Source organism: Vulpes lagopus, chromosome 19 (assembly GCF_018345385.1).
Source record: "Vulpes lagopus strain Blue_001 chromosome 19, ASM1834538v1, whole genome shotgun sequence".
Taxonomy (NCBI): domain Eukaryota; kingdom Metazoa; phylum Chordata; class Mammalia; order Carnivora; family Canidae; genus Vulpes; species Vulpes lagopus.
The window spans coordinates 17870012-17887089 of record NC_054842.1 but is presented as its reverse complement, the minus strand read 5'-3'; positions in this window follow the sequence as shown (position 1 = coordinate 17887089).

Sequence of the window (17078 nt, the reverse complement as noted above, 5' to 3'; positions counted from 1 at the left end):
ACCTAACCCAGACTTCAGTGAAATCTTTCCATAGGATGAATGGAGACCACATCCTGTTCACACCTAATGGTCACAGAAAGAAAGCATGCCAAGAGGGTGGTAAAAACTGGAAACTGTCTCCTAGGAGTTAGATATCACAAAAATGAGGGACTCTGGTGTCTTTTTGTTGCCAGTGGGATTCCAGAACTGTGTTCATGGCTTCAGGATGATAAAATACAGAAAACACTTGACTGGAAGTATGTGAAGTCAATCTCTAATCTCAGCTCTGCTTTGCACCAACTCTAGGACATTGGGCAAGTCACTTTACCTCTCTCTGAACCTGAGCTTTTTTCTTCATAAGCAGAGTTCAGAGTCATCCAATATGGTAGCTTCTCGCCACATGTGAATTAAGTTAAATTCACTTTCTCAGTAACACTAGTCAAATTTAAAGTGTCACATGTGGCTAGTGGCTACCATATTGATAGCACAGAGTATAAACCATTTCATCATCAGAGAAAGTTCTTTTGTATAGTGCTGATAGAGATGATGTGTATGGTCTTTTCTAACTCAAAACTTCTGAATCCATGCCCACATACCATCTGTGTAAATCAAGATTACAAGGCATGGACTCCTGGCCCTAGAACAGTAGCCCTTGTCTGCTAAACATGATAATGAGGGTGGCATTTGTAACAGAGTGGGGAGGTGTTGGCTGGGATCAGCATTCACCCACTAAGCAGATGCAACAAAGAACACAATGGAAAACCCCACTAAAGAGGAATGAAAGAGAGCTGGTTGGCCAGATGGTACTTCTAGATTTCCATTCCCTAACCTCCCACTTGGTCAAACCTCAGAAAGGGGCAGAAATATTAGACCCAGTCCTCAGAGAACAAAGGCTTTTACTGTATACTCACCCATAACAAGCTGACACAAGAAAATTCACAATTTAGAACCTGGTTAACACTAGGAGGGCTAAATTCCAAAGGAATCTGCCATCAGAGAAGCTTGCATCATAGATTCAACTTCACACTAAACTATGAAGAAAATACAACTCAGTACTACCTCTCTGGGCCTCAGAACATGGCATCCACAGAACCAAATCAGGATATTTCTGCCCTCTGAGCCCCTATACTTTGGCCACTTGGCTCCTATTCATTCCTTGGACACAGCTTTTGGTTGCTATTATGGTTGTTGGGTTTTTAAGTTTTGAATCAAAGAGAGCTCTGAGCATAAAAAAGGGGGCACTGTTGGAAAGATATGGGGATCCAGGCCAAATGGAAATAATCCCTGCACATTTTTCATTCTAAAGCAATGCAACTAAATCCATAGCTGACTTTCATTTAATCATGGCCTCAGGGTCTAGAGAGCTGGGCCAATGGAAAACCCATTACAGCACCCATTCCACTGAAGTTTACATTCTGTACTCAACCTATGTCAACTCTTGCTTTTATTCTTTCTCTAGTAAAGTAAGACTGGCCATGAATACTTTTCTAGCACTCATTATACCCTTGCACACTTCCAAATACTTTAGATAGATTTGCTCACTTAATCCTCACAGTAAACTTATGAGGTCAGTACTATTTTTGTTTCCATTTGACAGTGTGAAACTGAGGCATGAAGAGTTTGAATGATTTCACAAGATCACATGAGCAGGAATTGATAAACATAGTTTCTGCACTCAGGGACTCTAGTTTTATGATTTCCACATTTAACCATGAGGCTACATACCCTTTTCAAACAAAATAAATTTACCAGAAAGCCAGCTTGTAAATGGCAGGACTTCTGTAAGAGACAGTGCAAGGTTAACATGTTAGAAAAGGAGACAGAAGGAGCAGAGTAAGTATAACAGGAGCTCAGAGGGGGGTGCACAGGCTTTTGGGGGCTGATACTGCTGAAACCAAATCAGTAACAACTTGCTTCTGTTAGTCTCTTCCAGACACAGATACCAGAGAAGACTGGAAGGTTAATGCCCAGCCATACGCCTACTATGATCTGTCAATAAAATCACTCTATCCTATGAAGCAGTAATATGCAGTAGTTTAATGTTTTCCCTGAGACACCGAAGGACATGATAAGTAGCATCCTAAAGAACTAGCTTATTTGAGTGCCATGTGCCAACATGTTCTGTATTCACTTTGTAACCATTCTCAAGTTTGTTTCAAAGAATGAAACCTGCTCTAAGAAGTTTTTATCACTGTGTCTAGTTGTCCCATCCCCAACATCCCCATTTCTGCACATATGCACACACACATGCATGCCCTCAATCTGGATTCCAGTAGCAAGATCTCCAAGCATTTGAACTCTCCATTTTCCAGGCTCTGTTATTTCTGTTCATTTCCTTTAGTGCCTCCACTGCTACCTCCCATCCCCTAAATGAGAGCTCCTCTCTGGAGGCAAAGTCTGTATATTTTAGATCCAGCCATTATCAGGTTGTACCTGGTCTGGATCACTTGCTAGCTTTGTCAAGATTGAAAATGGAAAAATTTCTTATTCACTGTGAGCCTTATTTTCTTCATCCATAAAATAAAACCGGTATTTCCTGCTTAATGTGGTTGTTGGATACAAATAAAATATCTGGTACCTAGCAATGTTTAAGCATCTGCTTTTGCCTATTTCTTCCTTTCATAGATTCAAAGGCTAGACAATGATAGATATTAATAAGTGGTTATTGAATTTTTATATGAGTGAAAGAAGATGGATTTTCAGTGCATAGCAATAGTTCTGAGCTTGACTGTAAAACATCCTGGGTACACTAGCTAACTGGATTCCAATGCCTTACTCTCTTGAGTCTTTTTTCTGTATTTTTACAGAGTATGCATCCCAATTCCTTTTGCTCACACCATTATAATGACATGTCTGACTCTATAAATATGTGGAATCACTATGAGCTGTGTAGCCTAAAAAGGTAGCTCAAATGATAAAAAAAAAAATTCAGAATAGAACCAAGCAGTTGAATTTCAATCATGTGGTAAGATAGCATGAGTTGCACATTTCCTTTAAAGATAAAACAAAAAGATACTCATAGGATTCACATTCAGGATAGTGGGAAATCTGCCCTGGATAAATTTTAGAATATCTGCCACAGTGACATAAAAAGCTTGCAAATAAATTTTAATCAAGGTCCTAGACAGTATCCCTATTCTTATGTAACCTTCACTAGTTGAGAGATAACCTCCAGATCATTTAACTGTTATAACTCTTGTTAGTGAATAAGACTCTTTTAACCTTGAGCAAATTTGGAAATAAAAGTAGACATGCTTAAGAGAATTATAGTATTAATTTTTGTATTAAATATATGCTTGATATCTTCAGAGTTTATAATATTTGAAAGTATTTTGCCTTTGAGACAAATATATCAGCTTTATGATTCCAGTGTGGAATGTGTAGCTGAGTAATTGATTTAGATGTGTGATTTGAGGTTGAACTTTTACTATACATATATACAACACAGGACTATTTAATACAAATTTAAAATTTCTATTTTTATAAGTTTAATTTCTAGATTGGAAATTGGAAAAAGTGATTTAGGTGCTCAAAAAGGTTTTGGAAAAAGTGATTTAGGTGCTCAAAAAGGTTTTTTTGGCGGGGGGGAAGCCTGGGTGGCTCAGCTGTTGAGCGTCTGTCTTTGCTCAGCGTGTGATCCCGGGGTTCTGGGATCAAGTTCCACATCAGGCTCCCTGTGAGGAGCCTGCTTCTCCCTCTGCCAATGTCTCTGCCTCTCTCTCTCTGTCTCTCGTGAATAAATAAATAAAATCATTTAAAAAAATATTTTTTGCATGCCCGTTATTTTAAGTTCTTAAAAAATAAATTTAATGTACTACATGTATAAATTTAATTTAAAATATTCTAGGGACGTCTGGGTGGCTCAGCAGTTGAGGTCTGCCTTCAGCTCAGGGAGTGATCCTGGAGTCCCCGGATCAAGTCCCACGTCAGGCTCCCTGCATGGAGCCTGCTCCTCCCTCTGCCTATGTCCCTGACTGTCTCTCTGTCTCTCATGAATAAATTAATAAAATATTTTTTAAAAATATTCAAAAGAGTTCAAACTTTTGTTTGAAAAAGGACTGAGGGCAGCCCTGGTGGCGCAGCAGTTTAGCACCACCTACAGCCCGGGGTATGATCCTGGAGACCCGGGATCGAGTCCCACATCTGGCTCCTTGCATGGAGCCTGCTTCTCCCTCTGCCTGTGTCTCTGCCTTCTCTCTCTTTCTGTGTGTCTCTCATGAATAAATAAATAAAATCTTTAAAAAAAATGAAATAGAACTGAATATTAGTTGAAGTCCCTTTAAACCTGTTAAATTTTGCTAAATTTATAAGTCCATAAAACATTTAAAAGTAGAACTTAATACTAGAAAAAAATAAAAGATTGAATTAATTTTAATAAATTAAATATTAATTTTAAGAATTAAATAACATCTGGATAATCCTTTCTAAATTAATATTTCTGAAGGGACTCCTAAATCTGGCCTTGGTTCTTCATACCCAGTTTTTTCAACTTCCTTTGGGTGAATTTCTTGGGCATGAATTCAGGAGTTGGATGGTAGCCACCTAAGAAGTCAAATTATAGGGCTTAAACTAGCCTGGAATACACCAGGAAAATGACTCCAGGTTTCCACACACAATGTTGTCTACAAAGCACCAAAAGTAAATGGAATCTCCTCCCTCAGAAGCCTACAATGCCCACCATCTTGGGGGAGGAATAAAGGATGCTAAGAAGGGGAAAAAAATAAAATAAATAAAATAAAATAAAATAAAATAAAATAAAATAAAATAAAATAAAATAAAATAAAACAACATAAAACAACATAAAGTAACAGCAACAGAAAAATGTAACACAATAAAAACAAAACAAAAATCACCATCCCTGAACTAAAGTCAGCCAGTTGGAAAAGTTGAGCCTGAGAGGTCAGTTCAGTCAAGCAGAAACCACATCATGACCAGGGAACATCATTCCAGCATGACGGGGGAGTGGTTGATCCCACTAGCTAAATGTCAAGACATTTTAGATGCATTGCAAAAAAGAAAACTGGAGTGAGAACAAGTACTGCAGAAAAGTGGCAAGCATTTAACCTACATGAAAGTATTTTGGAAGATATTTTGTTGCTCTATGCATGTAAGTCATATCCACCCCTAGTGGGTGAAAATGACTGTCTGTAATGGGTTAGGAGTGCCAAAATGTGGAGACAGAAAAGGTAAGTCAAACAAATCACAGCCTTGTATTATATTAATACATATAATAAATGCCTTATTTTGAACATGTGGAATGAGGTATACAATTTTATTAATGGACACTTAGCTCCTCACTAACAAATAGTAGGCAAAAATAAATAATAATTATTTGAATGGTGTGCCAAATTTTGGCCTACTGGGGGGCCCGCATGTTTCAGCCTAGCCCTCTCATCTCTCCAGGGGAAAATGTTATGATTCAGGTAAATACGATATTCACTTAAGCATAATAGAGTAGGGACTATATTCCCCCAAACAAAATCAGAGTGTAGTTCAGTTTGGCAGCTACTGTGATGCCAGTAGCACCCTGCCTTATCTCCTCTCATTTCTCGTTAAGCCCTCTCTGGTGGTTGAATCGGCATTTAGTAATCTAATTTGCTGCTGAAGATGACATTTTTTTAAGTTCTGTTTCAAAAGATTTTTATTTTAGATGAAGAAAAGTGTCAGAATGTTTCAAGGTGCTTTAGTATTTCCATTTTCTAAAATTTTCAAGTATATTTTGATCTACCTTGAGTGTAGTCATTTAAAGACATAGTTTGAGAGTCTTCTGTCCAACTTGGTTAAGGGTTTTTTGTTTTTTTGTTTTGTTTTGTTTTGTTTTTGTTTGTTTGTTTGTTTGTTTGTTTTTCCTGAGGAACAAATAATTTACATTTACTGTGTTCCTCCTCCCCTGTGCCAGACCAGCTGGAGCCATAGCTGTTGAGGATGGTGTTTTGTCATCTCTCTCCCTTTGGTACCTGCTGCTAAATCATTTCTGGAAAGAGTTTGTGGAAATACACCAACTCACAAACCCCAATAGGTCCAAATTGTGGCTATTCCACAGAGAAGTGAGGGCTGTAGTAGAAGCCTTTACAAAGTGCTTGCAAACAAAGCAGAGTAAACTATGACTTTTTCTGAGATGGGATACTTAGGGCAGCTAGAATTCTAGAGACTTCAAGTACACCTAGGTCAAACTTCCATAAGCTTCGAGAGTGCTAGCAATTTTCATTGGACATTTGTACTTAAATGGTATATTTTTGTGTCTAAGTCCAGTGGAAAGAAACGGAAATGAGAGTAGCAAGGAAAATCTGAAAGCAGAAAAGCAAGAATCAGATAATTGAATAGGCCTTTTGATATTAATGGGTCATGTCAGGCTACTTCCACCAAAATGAGATTGCTCTAGAGAGAAACAATTTTAAAAATCAGCTAAGACTAAGTTAGACCATAACAATTACACCAAGATTATGAGGCTCTAGAGATTCCTATTAGAGGTGGTACAGATGCCCAGATCCCTGGGAGACAGCAGACCAAGTTTAGTTTGGCTGAGCCTGGCCTTTTGCCAAAAAATACCATAGAATAAAATACTGCCCAGCAAGAAGAATTAACAGATTACTAATATGTCAATAAAATGGATTAGTCTCAATATGCTGAGCTAAAGAAGCTAGACCTCAAAAGCATACTATATGTTTCCACTTGATAAATAGAACAGACAAAACTAATCTTTGTGTTAGAAATTATAAGAATGCCTGGGAGAGGATAGTGAAAGTGGTGATCATTATATGAGTGGTGGTTATATAAGTGTTTACATTTGTAAAAATTCATTGAGCTTTACACTCTAAGTTGTGCAATTTCACTATATCTATATTTCATTAAGGTATTTCATCATAAAACACATGCAGAGACGATGAGAAACTACTATATCCACCATAGTGGAGCTCTGTAGCTAAATTGAAAATAATGCAAACTACCTGGTATTGGCAGGAATGTGAAGCAGCTGTGACTGTCATTCACTGCTGTAGAATATAAATTTGTAGAGTAATGTTGGGGAAAATGTTTGGCAGCTTCTCTAAAACTAAATATGCACCTATGTTATGGCTCAGTGAATCCACTCTTAGAAGTATACCACTCATATGTACATAACTTTTTTTTTCATATTTTTACAACAGCCTCAGTGGGAAATTGTTAAAATAACCATCAAATGCAGGATGGATAAAGAAATTTTGCGCCAGCAACACAATGGAAAACTACATAGCAATAGAATAAATACTAATTTTATGCAACAATATGAGTGAATTTCACTCATAGAAAGTCTAGCAAAATGAGCCAGACACAGAAGAGCACCTACTGGATGGTTCCATTACTATAAAGTTACAAAGTAACACTATTAATATAAAGTCATAAAGTAACAAAATGGACAAAATTAATTTATGATGTTAACAAATAAGAGGAGTGCCAGGCTGGCTCAGTCCGTAGAGCATGCAACTCTCGATTTTGGGGTTGTGAGTCTTAGCCTCAAGTGGACGTAGAGCTTACTTTAAAAAATATAATAGTTGCTACCCCTGGGGGATTTGTGACAGGAAGATTAGGAAGGGGACTTCCAGGGTGCTGACCATATTCTTTCTTGATCTGGGTTCTGGTGACACAAACATATTCAGTTTGTGAAAATTCACAGAGCTCTATGATTATTATACATACTCCTTCTTACTTGTGGTGCATGCATATATGTTTTGATCATTTAAAAAGTAAAAGTGTCTGATAGATTGTACTTCTTATCATCTATAGGGACCAAGATCAGGCTACCCCAAAACATGCTTTGACATGTTGATTATTCTAAATAAGAGTTACTTAAAAGACTGTTCCATGCATGAAGGACACAGACTCTCCTCTGTCGCCCTTCAAGCAGGAAATAAATCTCCATATGAAAGGCATCCTCCCTGTACCAGGATAGAGTCTTCCTTATCAGAGGGATAGGAAATCTAGAGCCAAGAAGGCTATATAAACAAACCTTGTGACTTTGCTAGTTCACTGCCCCAACCCAAACACTGTTTAGAATTCCTTACTAATTGAAGGTCCCAAAGTTATTTCCCTTGTCCTGTCAATTCCTCACATATTTATAATTTTAAATATAAAAACTGCCAGGCTTGGTCATTTCTTTAGGTCTCAATTGCATTACTGGGCCTCCATGGGCATGTAATAAAACTTTGATTTTTTCCTCATTGTTAATCTGTCTCATTAAATTTAATTCTTAGTCCAGCTAGAAGACCTTACAAGATAGAGGAAGCATTTGTTCCTTTCTTTCACATCCTTGCTCTTTTCATTAGTCTGTCTGCCTTTGACTTTGGACCTGCAACCACCTTCCTCTGTTTTCCTTGCAGCTGAATATTTGTCACCTTTTCATTTTTGGAGCCTTCTTTCAAGTGCCTTAGCTCTGGTGGCATTCCACTAGCCCTTACACTGTCCGGCTGTGCTTCAATCAGGTTGTAGCTAAGAAATGTCATCAGCCATCTGGGCATCTCAATGCCTTAACCCAGTGTCTGGCTCAAAATGTGCTCCAAATATTTGTATATTAAATAAATACATAAAGAAAGAACATCACCAAATGCTCCTAACATTTGGTGGACTGTTGACAGTGGACTGTTCTCCACTGTCTTCATCTGGATATTTCTACCTTGATTCTAACAAGCCTTGGGTAGTAGAAGAAACTTTTGCCATAACTGATTGAGAGCCATCAGAGATGAAGAATTCACACAAGCATTTCCAACACCAGTATCTGCTTCCTGAATTGCACGAGGCAAACCTTCATGGCAGCTGCTGCTGTGTCATTGTTGGGGTCATAGTTGGTGACATTGCTATGCTAGAACCGGGCAGTCTGCAGTGGTGCAAGAGCAGTTATATCAAAAAGAATCACATGGCTTATCAATTGTATCATTAATGAAGACGTACAGCTGCAAATAACAGAAAAGATAACTATAGTACTTTAAAAAATTAGAGATTAGAGGTACCTTGGTGGCTCAGTGGTTGAGCGTCTGCCTTTGGCTTGGGTAATGATCCCGGGAGTCCTGGGATCAAGTCCGACATGGAGCTCCCCGCAGGGAGCCTGCTTCTTCATCTGCCTGTGTCTTTGCCTCTCTCTCTGTCTTTCATGAATGAATAAATAAAATCTTTAAAAAATAAAAATAAAAATAAGAGATTATCTGTCTTCATAATATCAAATCTAGAATTAGTGGTTCAGGACCAGTGCAAGGAATCAACAATCCAAGCTCTTTGTCATTCTGTTTTGCCAGCCTTAGGGTAATCCTCAATGCCTGTCGCCTCATGGTTGCAGGATGACTGCTCCAGCTTCATCTTTGTGTCTCAGAGAGAAAACAAATAGAAAGAACAGAAAGAGAAAGAAATAACACCAAAAGACTTCCATTTACTTTTCACTAAGTCACATGATTACCATGGAATCCCAGCTTCAAGGAATCAAAAAACCAAAAAACAAAAAAACACAGAATCCCTCAGTAAGCACAGGTAATAGAGACAGTAAGTGGAAATGGAGGTGGTATAATGGAAAAGTCCTGTGACAGAAGGGAAGTAACTTTGCATATACATGAATATTGCAACTTTAAAAATAGACTTAGGCATAGAGACCAAGACTGGGAAGAGATCTTAAAAAAAATATTCCCATATTCAAAGAGTGGGATTATAGATAATTATTTCATTTTTAAAGAAATCATTCTAGGGTGCCTGGATGGCTCAGTTGGTTGAGCATCCGACTCTGTTTCAGTACAGGTAGTGATCTCAGGGTCATGAGACTGAACCCTGTATCCAGCTCTGCACCCAGCAGGGGGTCTGCTTGAAATTGTCTCTTTCCCTCTTCCTTTGCTCCTCCCTCTACTCACACACTGTTTCTTTCTTCCTCTCTCTCTCTTTTTTTCTCTCTCTCTCCCTCCCTCTCTCTAAAATAAATAATAAATCTTTTTAAATAAATGAATAAAATAAAAAGAAATCATTCTAGTCTTCTAATGTTGTTTTTACAAACACAAAGGGCTTTAAAATGCTTTTTTATATTTAAAAAGTAACAAAAGCCATTTTCATAGATAATAAAAGACACTCCTGCTTTGTGAAGCATCATTTTGGTGAGGAAATGGCCCTTAAAAATGATGATCAACATTCACTAAAAGGAACTGTGTGTTCTCCAATAACAGTAAGAGCAAAAGAGTCTCCGAGAACCTGTGGCATGTTATGTTAATCACATCTACTGATCATTTAAGTTCTCTAGAACAACTTCTTTGGTCCTCTGTGATTCTGGCTTTCTGAGAAAACTAACTTTCTGGCAGAATTGTATACAGAAGACACCAAGGGTGCAGACAGAAGATGAGTGGGTATGGATGGAAAGAAAAAATGCCAGGCCCCCCATCCATTAAGAATGGGTTAGCTTGGGACAGAACAGGAAGAGCAGAGGTACCTAAGGACTAACCACCTGGAAGGTATCATTTTGAGGGAAAAGGAAAAGATGTTTCCTAAGCCAATTCTAATGATGCACGGGCTGGATAGAGTGGCTGTTCACTTTTTTAGTCACTGGGGTTTTCTATAAGGCATATTTCTTTCTGATAGTCAGTCCCAGGCTAGCATGATGTTTCCTGAGTGGTGAGTGGAAAATTTCTTCACTGACCAGAAAAAAATTGAAAAATTGTGATAGCTGTTGGGTAGATCAAAATCTAGGGATGCCTGGGTGGCTCAGTGGTTGAGCGTCTTCCTTCAGCTCAGGTCATGGTCCTAGAGTCCCAGGGTTGAGTTCCTCTTCAGGCCCTCCTCGAGGAGCGTGCGTCTCCCTCTGCCTATGTCTCTGCCTCTCTCTCTGTGTCTCTCATGAATAAATAAATAAAATATTTTTAAAAATCTAACATGAGTTAAATGGTTACTTTTCTTTTTGTGGGAAATGAAACAGGTAAAGAGATGGGGGATGGTTCATATGAGTGTGCACACAAATTTATTAGATATTTAAGAAGGAAATAACTTATGGGTATGGAAAAATGAATATACTTGAGGATGGGAGCCTCAATTCATTGTGCCTTCTGTGTTAGTTAAATGTTTTTTTTAATACATGGATAAGACAGTGATAAATTAACAATGATTTGTAGAAAAGCCAGCTGCACCAAAACAGAGGTTGGTTTGGTATTAGCTACAACTGCTCAAGGGTGTCAAACAGTGTTTCCTGAAGCCATGTGGTCACTCTCTGCCTTCATTCTACTCATCAAAGTCAGGCTTGGAGCTCTTTAAAGAAGGAGCATCTCACTTATGTGAGTGAATTCTTCCCACATTCTTCTTTTTAATTCTTGTAGATATGTCTGCTATGTGCCTGTTCACTTTGGGGTCACCTTCAGAGAAGAATAAAGCTGCTAGCCAGCAGCCTCCAATTTAAAGTTATTATTATTCAAATTTATGGACAGGGTATAAAAGCACTTGCAGAATGAAAGGTATAGAATGAGAAGAATTCTAGCATGTACTACGATCATCTGCACAAAAAGAGGAGCAGTGTTCTGTGGGGAGATGCTAATAAGTCAGTACTATATGGAATTTGGAGGAGGCTCCAGGGTACACTTTAACTATGCTGGTATCAGAATTAACCACTTCAAAGCTAAGAATGAAAGGAACTTGGTTGGAAAAAAGCAAAGTGTGATTGCAGAAGATTCAAGGAACAAGACAAATAGCATACATGACTAGGTAACTAGAGAAAGTTTGGCAAATGCATTTTGTAGAATTTTAGAAGTACAGACCTCTGAGGATAATGAAGTCTAAATCTTTAATTTCATGGATGAGGAGAGACTACAAGTTTTGGGCCAGTGACAGTGCCAGAACTAGAATGCTGGTCAACCAGCTTCCCAGGCCAATTTCCTTCCCATTGCACCAGGGTCATTTGGAAGATGATACTTATTAGTGAGAGGCAATTATAGGCCTGAAGACATGCTGGTCAGCTTGCCCACAGAATTCCCTACTCCTCTTCCTCCAGCCTTATGACCCATCTCCCTCAGAAATGGGTAAGTCTCTTCTAATTAAATTTCACCGACAAAAACAGGAGGTTATGCCAAGAGCTATAGTTTGCTGATTTGATTCTTTTAGAATTTTGCATTAAAATAGTATTTCTCTTGATGATAGAGTTTTTGACACCCTTTTAAATTTTTCACCAGAAGCAAACATTTCATTGTCTCCACCCTAGTCCCAGCCCCGCTCAGGGTTAATGCTTCTTGATCAAGAAGAATTAGTAACTAAACTAGCTCTGACTGAACAATCTTCTGCCTGGTATCTGGTAAGGTACGGGAACTTAACTAACCACAGAAAACTTAAGTCACCTTCCTTTTGTTTTCTTGACAAATTTCCTTCATGAACTGAAATGATTTTATTCCCTAATTTTAATGCTTAAGATTCTCCAATGATAGTATACTAGCCAGGAAAATATTGCCTTTTACTTTATTTAAGATTTAAAAATAGTTACAAATAGAGTAAAACTAATTTTAATAAGCCCCAGGACAGAGGGTAGGGTTAGCCAGAGAGCAAAGATGGGAGGAGGATTTTCCTTAAATATCCATGAAAAGGTCCAATTACAGCCAAGAGATAATGAGGACTAACACTAGGTGGTAGAACTAGAGATGGGGAGAAGTCATCAGGCTTTGGATATATTTAGATGTACAACCAAAAGAACATCCTAATGGATTAAATATAGGATATGAAGGAAAGAATAGAGTTGGTGCTGACTCCAAGCTTTTGGTTTGAACAACTGGAAAGATGGAATTGCCATCAACTGAAATAGGGAATTCTGAGAGAGGGGCAGATTCAATAAGAAAGATCAAGAGTTCAGGATCCCTGGGTGGCTCAGCAGTTTGGCCCCTGCCTTGGCCCAGGGCATGATCCTGAAGTCCCGGGATCAAGTCCTGCATCGGGCTTCCTGCATGGAGCCTGCTTCTCCCTGTGCCTGTGTCTCTGCTTCTCTCTCTCTCTCTCTCTGTATCTCTCATGAATAAATAAATAGAATCTTAAAAAAAAGAGAAAGATCAAGAGTTCAGTTTTGGATTTACTACATTTGAAATGTCAATCGGATTACAGTGCAAATGTTCATTAGGCAGCTGGATATAAAATTATATAGTAACAACAATAATGGTAATAGAATTTTTTGAGTCTCAGGTATGCTTCTAAGTAACTTATATGCATTTGTATTATCACATTATCCCTATTTTATAAGTGAGATCAGAGAGGCCAAGCGCCTTAGTCTCTTGGGGCTGCTATCACAAAAATACTATACACTGTGTGACTTAAACATCAAACAATTATTTTTCACAGTTCCGGAGACTGAGAAGCCCCAGATAAAGGATCCAGCAGATTTGGTGTCTGGTGAAAACTTGCTTCCTGGTTCATAGATGGCCATCTTTCTCCTTGTTTCCTCACATGGAAGAGGTGAGGGAGCTCTCTGTGGTCTCTTTTATTAGGGCACCAATTAAGCCATTAATAAGGACTCTGTCCTCATGAAGGACTCTATCCTTGGGATCCAAAAAGCCTCAGAAGTTCACCTCTAGATACCATCCTATTTGGGATGAATTTTGGGGACACACACAATCAATCAGCCCATAGCATTAAATAGATTGTCATAGGTCAGGGGGTGGTAAATGATAACCCATTAAGTAAATCCAACCGACATTTGTTTTGTTTTTGTTTTTGTTTTAATAAAGTTTTATTGGAACAAAGTCATGCTCATTTGTTTATGCAATGCTTGTGGCTACTCTCATGCTTCAGTGGTAGCTTTGAGTAGATATAATAAAGGCTGCAGGGCCACAGAGCCAAACTATTTACTATTAACCCTTAATGGAAAAAAATTGCCAACTCCTTTCCTAGGTGAGCTAGCCAGTGGTGGAGTCTGGTCGCAGACTGAGAACCCACACTGCCTAGCCACTATGATCCACTTTATCTCAGTAATATGCAACCTGTTCTAATTTTCTAATATGCAACCTGTTCTAATTTTGAATTAAATAATATTCAAAATATTCTCTTCTTTTATTATTTTCTTTCTCTGGAAGCCCTTGGGCCTACAGTTTTGCCACAAATCTCAAGCCCTTATTATTCTACCCTTGAGGTAGAATAACATTTGCTGTGAATAATAGTAAGAGGCCCAGATCTAGGAAAACTAAGCATTTCTAGATATCGTGTATAATCTTTTGGGGATAGGAGCTTGATGAGGGCTCCAGTGTAAAAGGTAGAAAGGGGACATTGGTGGAAGCCCAAGGAAGAGAAGTGCCAAACTGAGGGCATGGACATCTTGCATCTCTAGAGGAGGATTGTCAATGTAGAAAGTGCCAGGTATATAGACCAGAGCAAAAAGTGCTACAATGGGCCACTGTTTTCCCACCTCCTAGTATGAGAGAGACCACCAATTCTGAGGTTCCAATTGGAGTACAGTTTGCCAAAACTGGCTAGCTGCCTTTGTGTAAGTTACAATGTACCCATTCCATACCCAGAACCCCACAAGCCAGTTCTTTAGTCATAATGTAAGTAGGCCGACATCTTGCCCAAGCTTTGCATCATTGAAGACCATAGTTTTTCGAAGCTGTATGAGAGTTTCCTCCCCGACTCATGTCAAGGTATCTGAAAGCATAAAAGGGGCCCAGGAGGAGTATGGGTACAGAAATAGTTTCTCCTAAAATTTGGTCTTGAATTGAACAAGACAAAAACTCCCCAAACTGATGTTGGGATTGGAAATTTTTCATACAAGAGAATTAAATGAAATTAATGGATCATTTAAATAAACTGCACTTCAAAATGCATGGTATATGGTAGGTGCTTAATAAATGGTAGGTTGATGATGATAACAGAGGGAAAAAGAAAAAAACAGAAAAAGGACTTCTGCCTGGGTAGGGGATAAAGGAGACAGGATACACAGGCTCTGGATTTTAGAGATTCTCTAGAATGCTTTAACTGATAAATAAGAGATGGTAGCTATCACACATATTGGAAATGCCAAGACATCTGCTAAAGAGATTGAAATTAAAATGTTTGCCTTTACCCTTAGGGCAGATAAACACTCCCATGTTTATTCTACCCATTTGTTCAGCAAACCCTTTGGTGCATGGATTTGGTCCATTGTGAAAAGATACATTTTAGCCCAGCCTTCTGGAAATAGTGAATTATAGATGAGAAGTTTCCACACCAAAACCGTCTGTCTATTATAGGATAAATCTTTGGTATCAGTGATAGTGTCACTTTTTAAGCCAGAAATAGAATTTATGTCCAAAGCTGCACTGCTATTGGCAGCATTAAAAAGTGTCAAGACTAGACAATCCTGGCTCTTTATAGCTTGCATAGCACCTCAAGGCCAGTATTTCTTCTACAGCTGCCAGGGCAACTGGACTGCAGACTTCGGGGCTGGGTTTGCTACTAGTAAATCATTAGCAAGTATAAAATTGATGATCAGCTGCTCTACCACCAATGCCAAACAGATTGGTTGGGTTATTAAGGCTTTTAGGCAGGAAACAGCTGTCATGCCTCTGGAGAGACTACCAAGGGATAAATAAAAACCTCTCCTAACTACATCTCAAATCCAACCAGCATGTTTTTTTTTTTTTTCTTCTGATCTAATTTTCCCATGGCACACCTGGTAGGAGTTCCTTTTCTCTGACCACCAGCCGAAGTAGAAATCAACAAAAAGAAATGCATTGCACTCTTCCCAAATCCCATCTATAATAGCAGGAATGATTTTTTTCAAGTTATCTTTCTTTGCAACTCAAATCCAAATTCAATTCAATTCAATTTGACAAGTATTTAGTAAAATTTTCCAGTGCTCCTTGAACTTCATTGGTCACTATAGGGGCCCAGGATTGTCCAAGTCATGGGAATTGCTGTGACAAATGCATAAAATGCTTCCCACTAAAGAAAAATTCAGATTTAAAGCCTCTTATTCCTCAAATAATTCCTCAAAATTGTGAGGATGGGAATTGCTGTGACAAATGCATAAAATGCTTCCCAATAAAGAAAAATTCAGATTTAAAGCCTCTTATTCCTCAAACAATTTCCTCAAAATTGTGAGGAAGTGTGTAAGAGTTGCCCAGCAGTCTGTCTTCACTCAAGACTCCCAAGGGATGGCTATAATTGGTCAATATTTTCAAACATACTTGACATATGTAATTATGTCATTTCACTTAATGGTGAGCAGGCACTAGGATATTGATTCTCACTGATCTGACATTCTGTTTGTACTTCCATTATTGTTTTTACAATACTTCTTTGTGATTTTTTTCCCCTTCTGGACTTGGAGTATGGGAAATCTAGTAACAATCTTTATTACCCTTGATATATGACACAGAGACTGGTCCACAGGAGGTGATTATTAAATGCTAATGAATTAAATTGAAAGACAAGTGAGTAAGTAAATGCCAAAAGTAGAGAGCTGAAAAATTCTCCAGATTGGATAATTTGGGCAAAAATCTGTCTTTTTTGAGTGATTCCCCCAAAGATGTCCACCAAATATACTCAACATCCTAATCCCAGAAGCTGTGAATATAGTATCTTACATGGCAAGGATACTTTGTAGATGTGTTAAGGGTTGTTAGGTAGGAAGATTATCTTTGATTACCCAGGGAAAAGGGCTGATGTAATCACAAGCATCCTTGTAAGAAAGAAGCATGACATAAGGAAAGTAGTAAGAGAAATGACAATGGAAGTAAGAGGTTGGGATGATGGAAGAATGGTATCAGGGGCTAAGGAATGCAGGCAGCTTCTAGAAGCTGAAAAGGGCAAAGAAGAAGATTCTCCCCTCAAAGGCTCCAGAAGGAGTCAAACCGACTCCCACTTTGATTTTCATCTATTGGACTTCTCCAACCTTTCCAAATTATAAGAGAACATATCTATGCCATTTTAAGACAACAAACTTGTGATAATTTGTTGCAGCAATGATAAGAAATGAATACACATTTTGGTGTCTGGTAATGCTGCTATAACAAACAAATACCTAAAAACGTGGATGTGACTTTGGAATTCAGGAATGGTTAAAGGATTGAGGAATTCTGAGGTGCATGAAAGAAAAGCCTAGATTCCTTCAGACAGACTATTGGGCACTATGGTGCTGCTTATGAGGGCTCAAAAGTAAGTAAGCC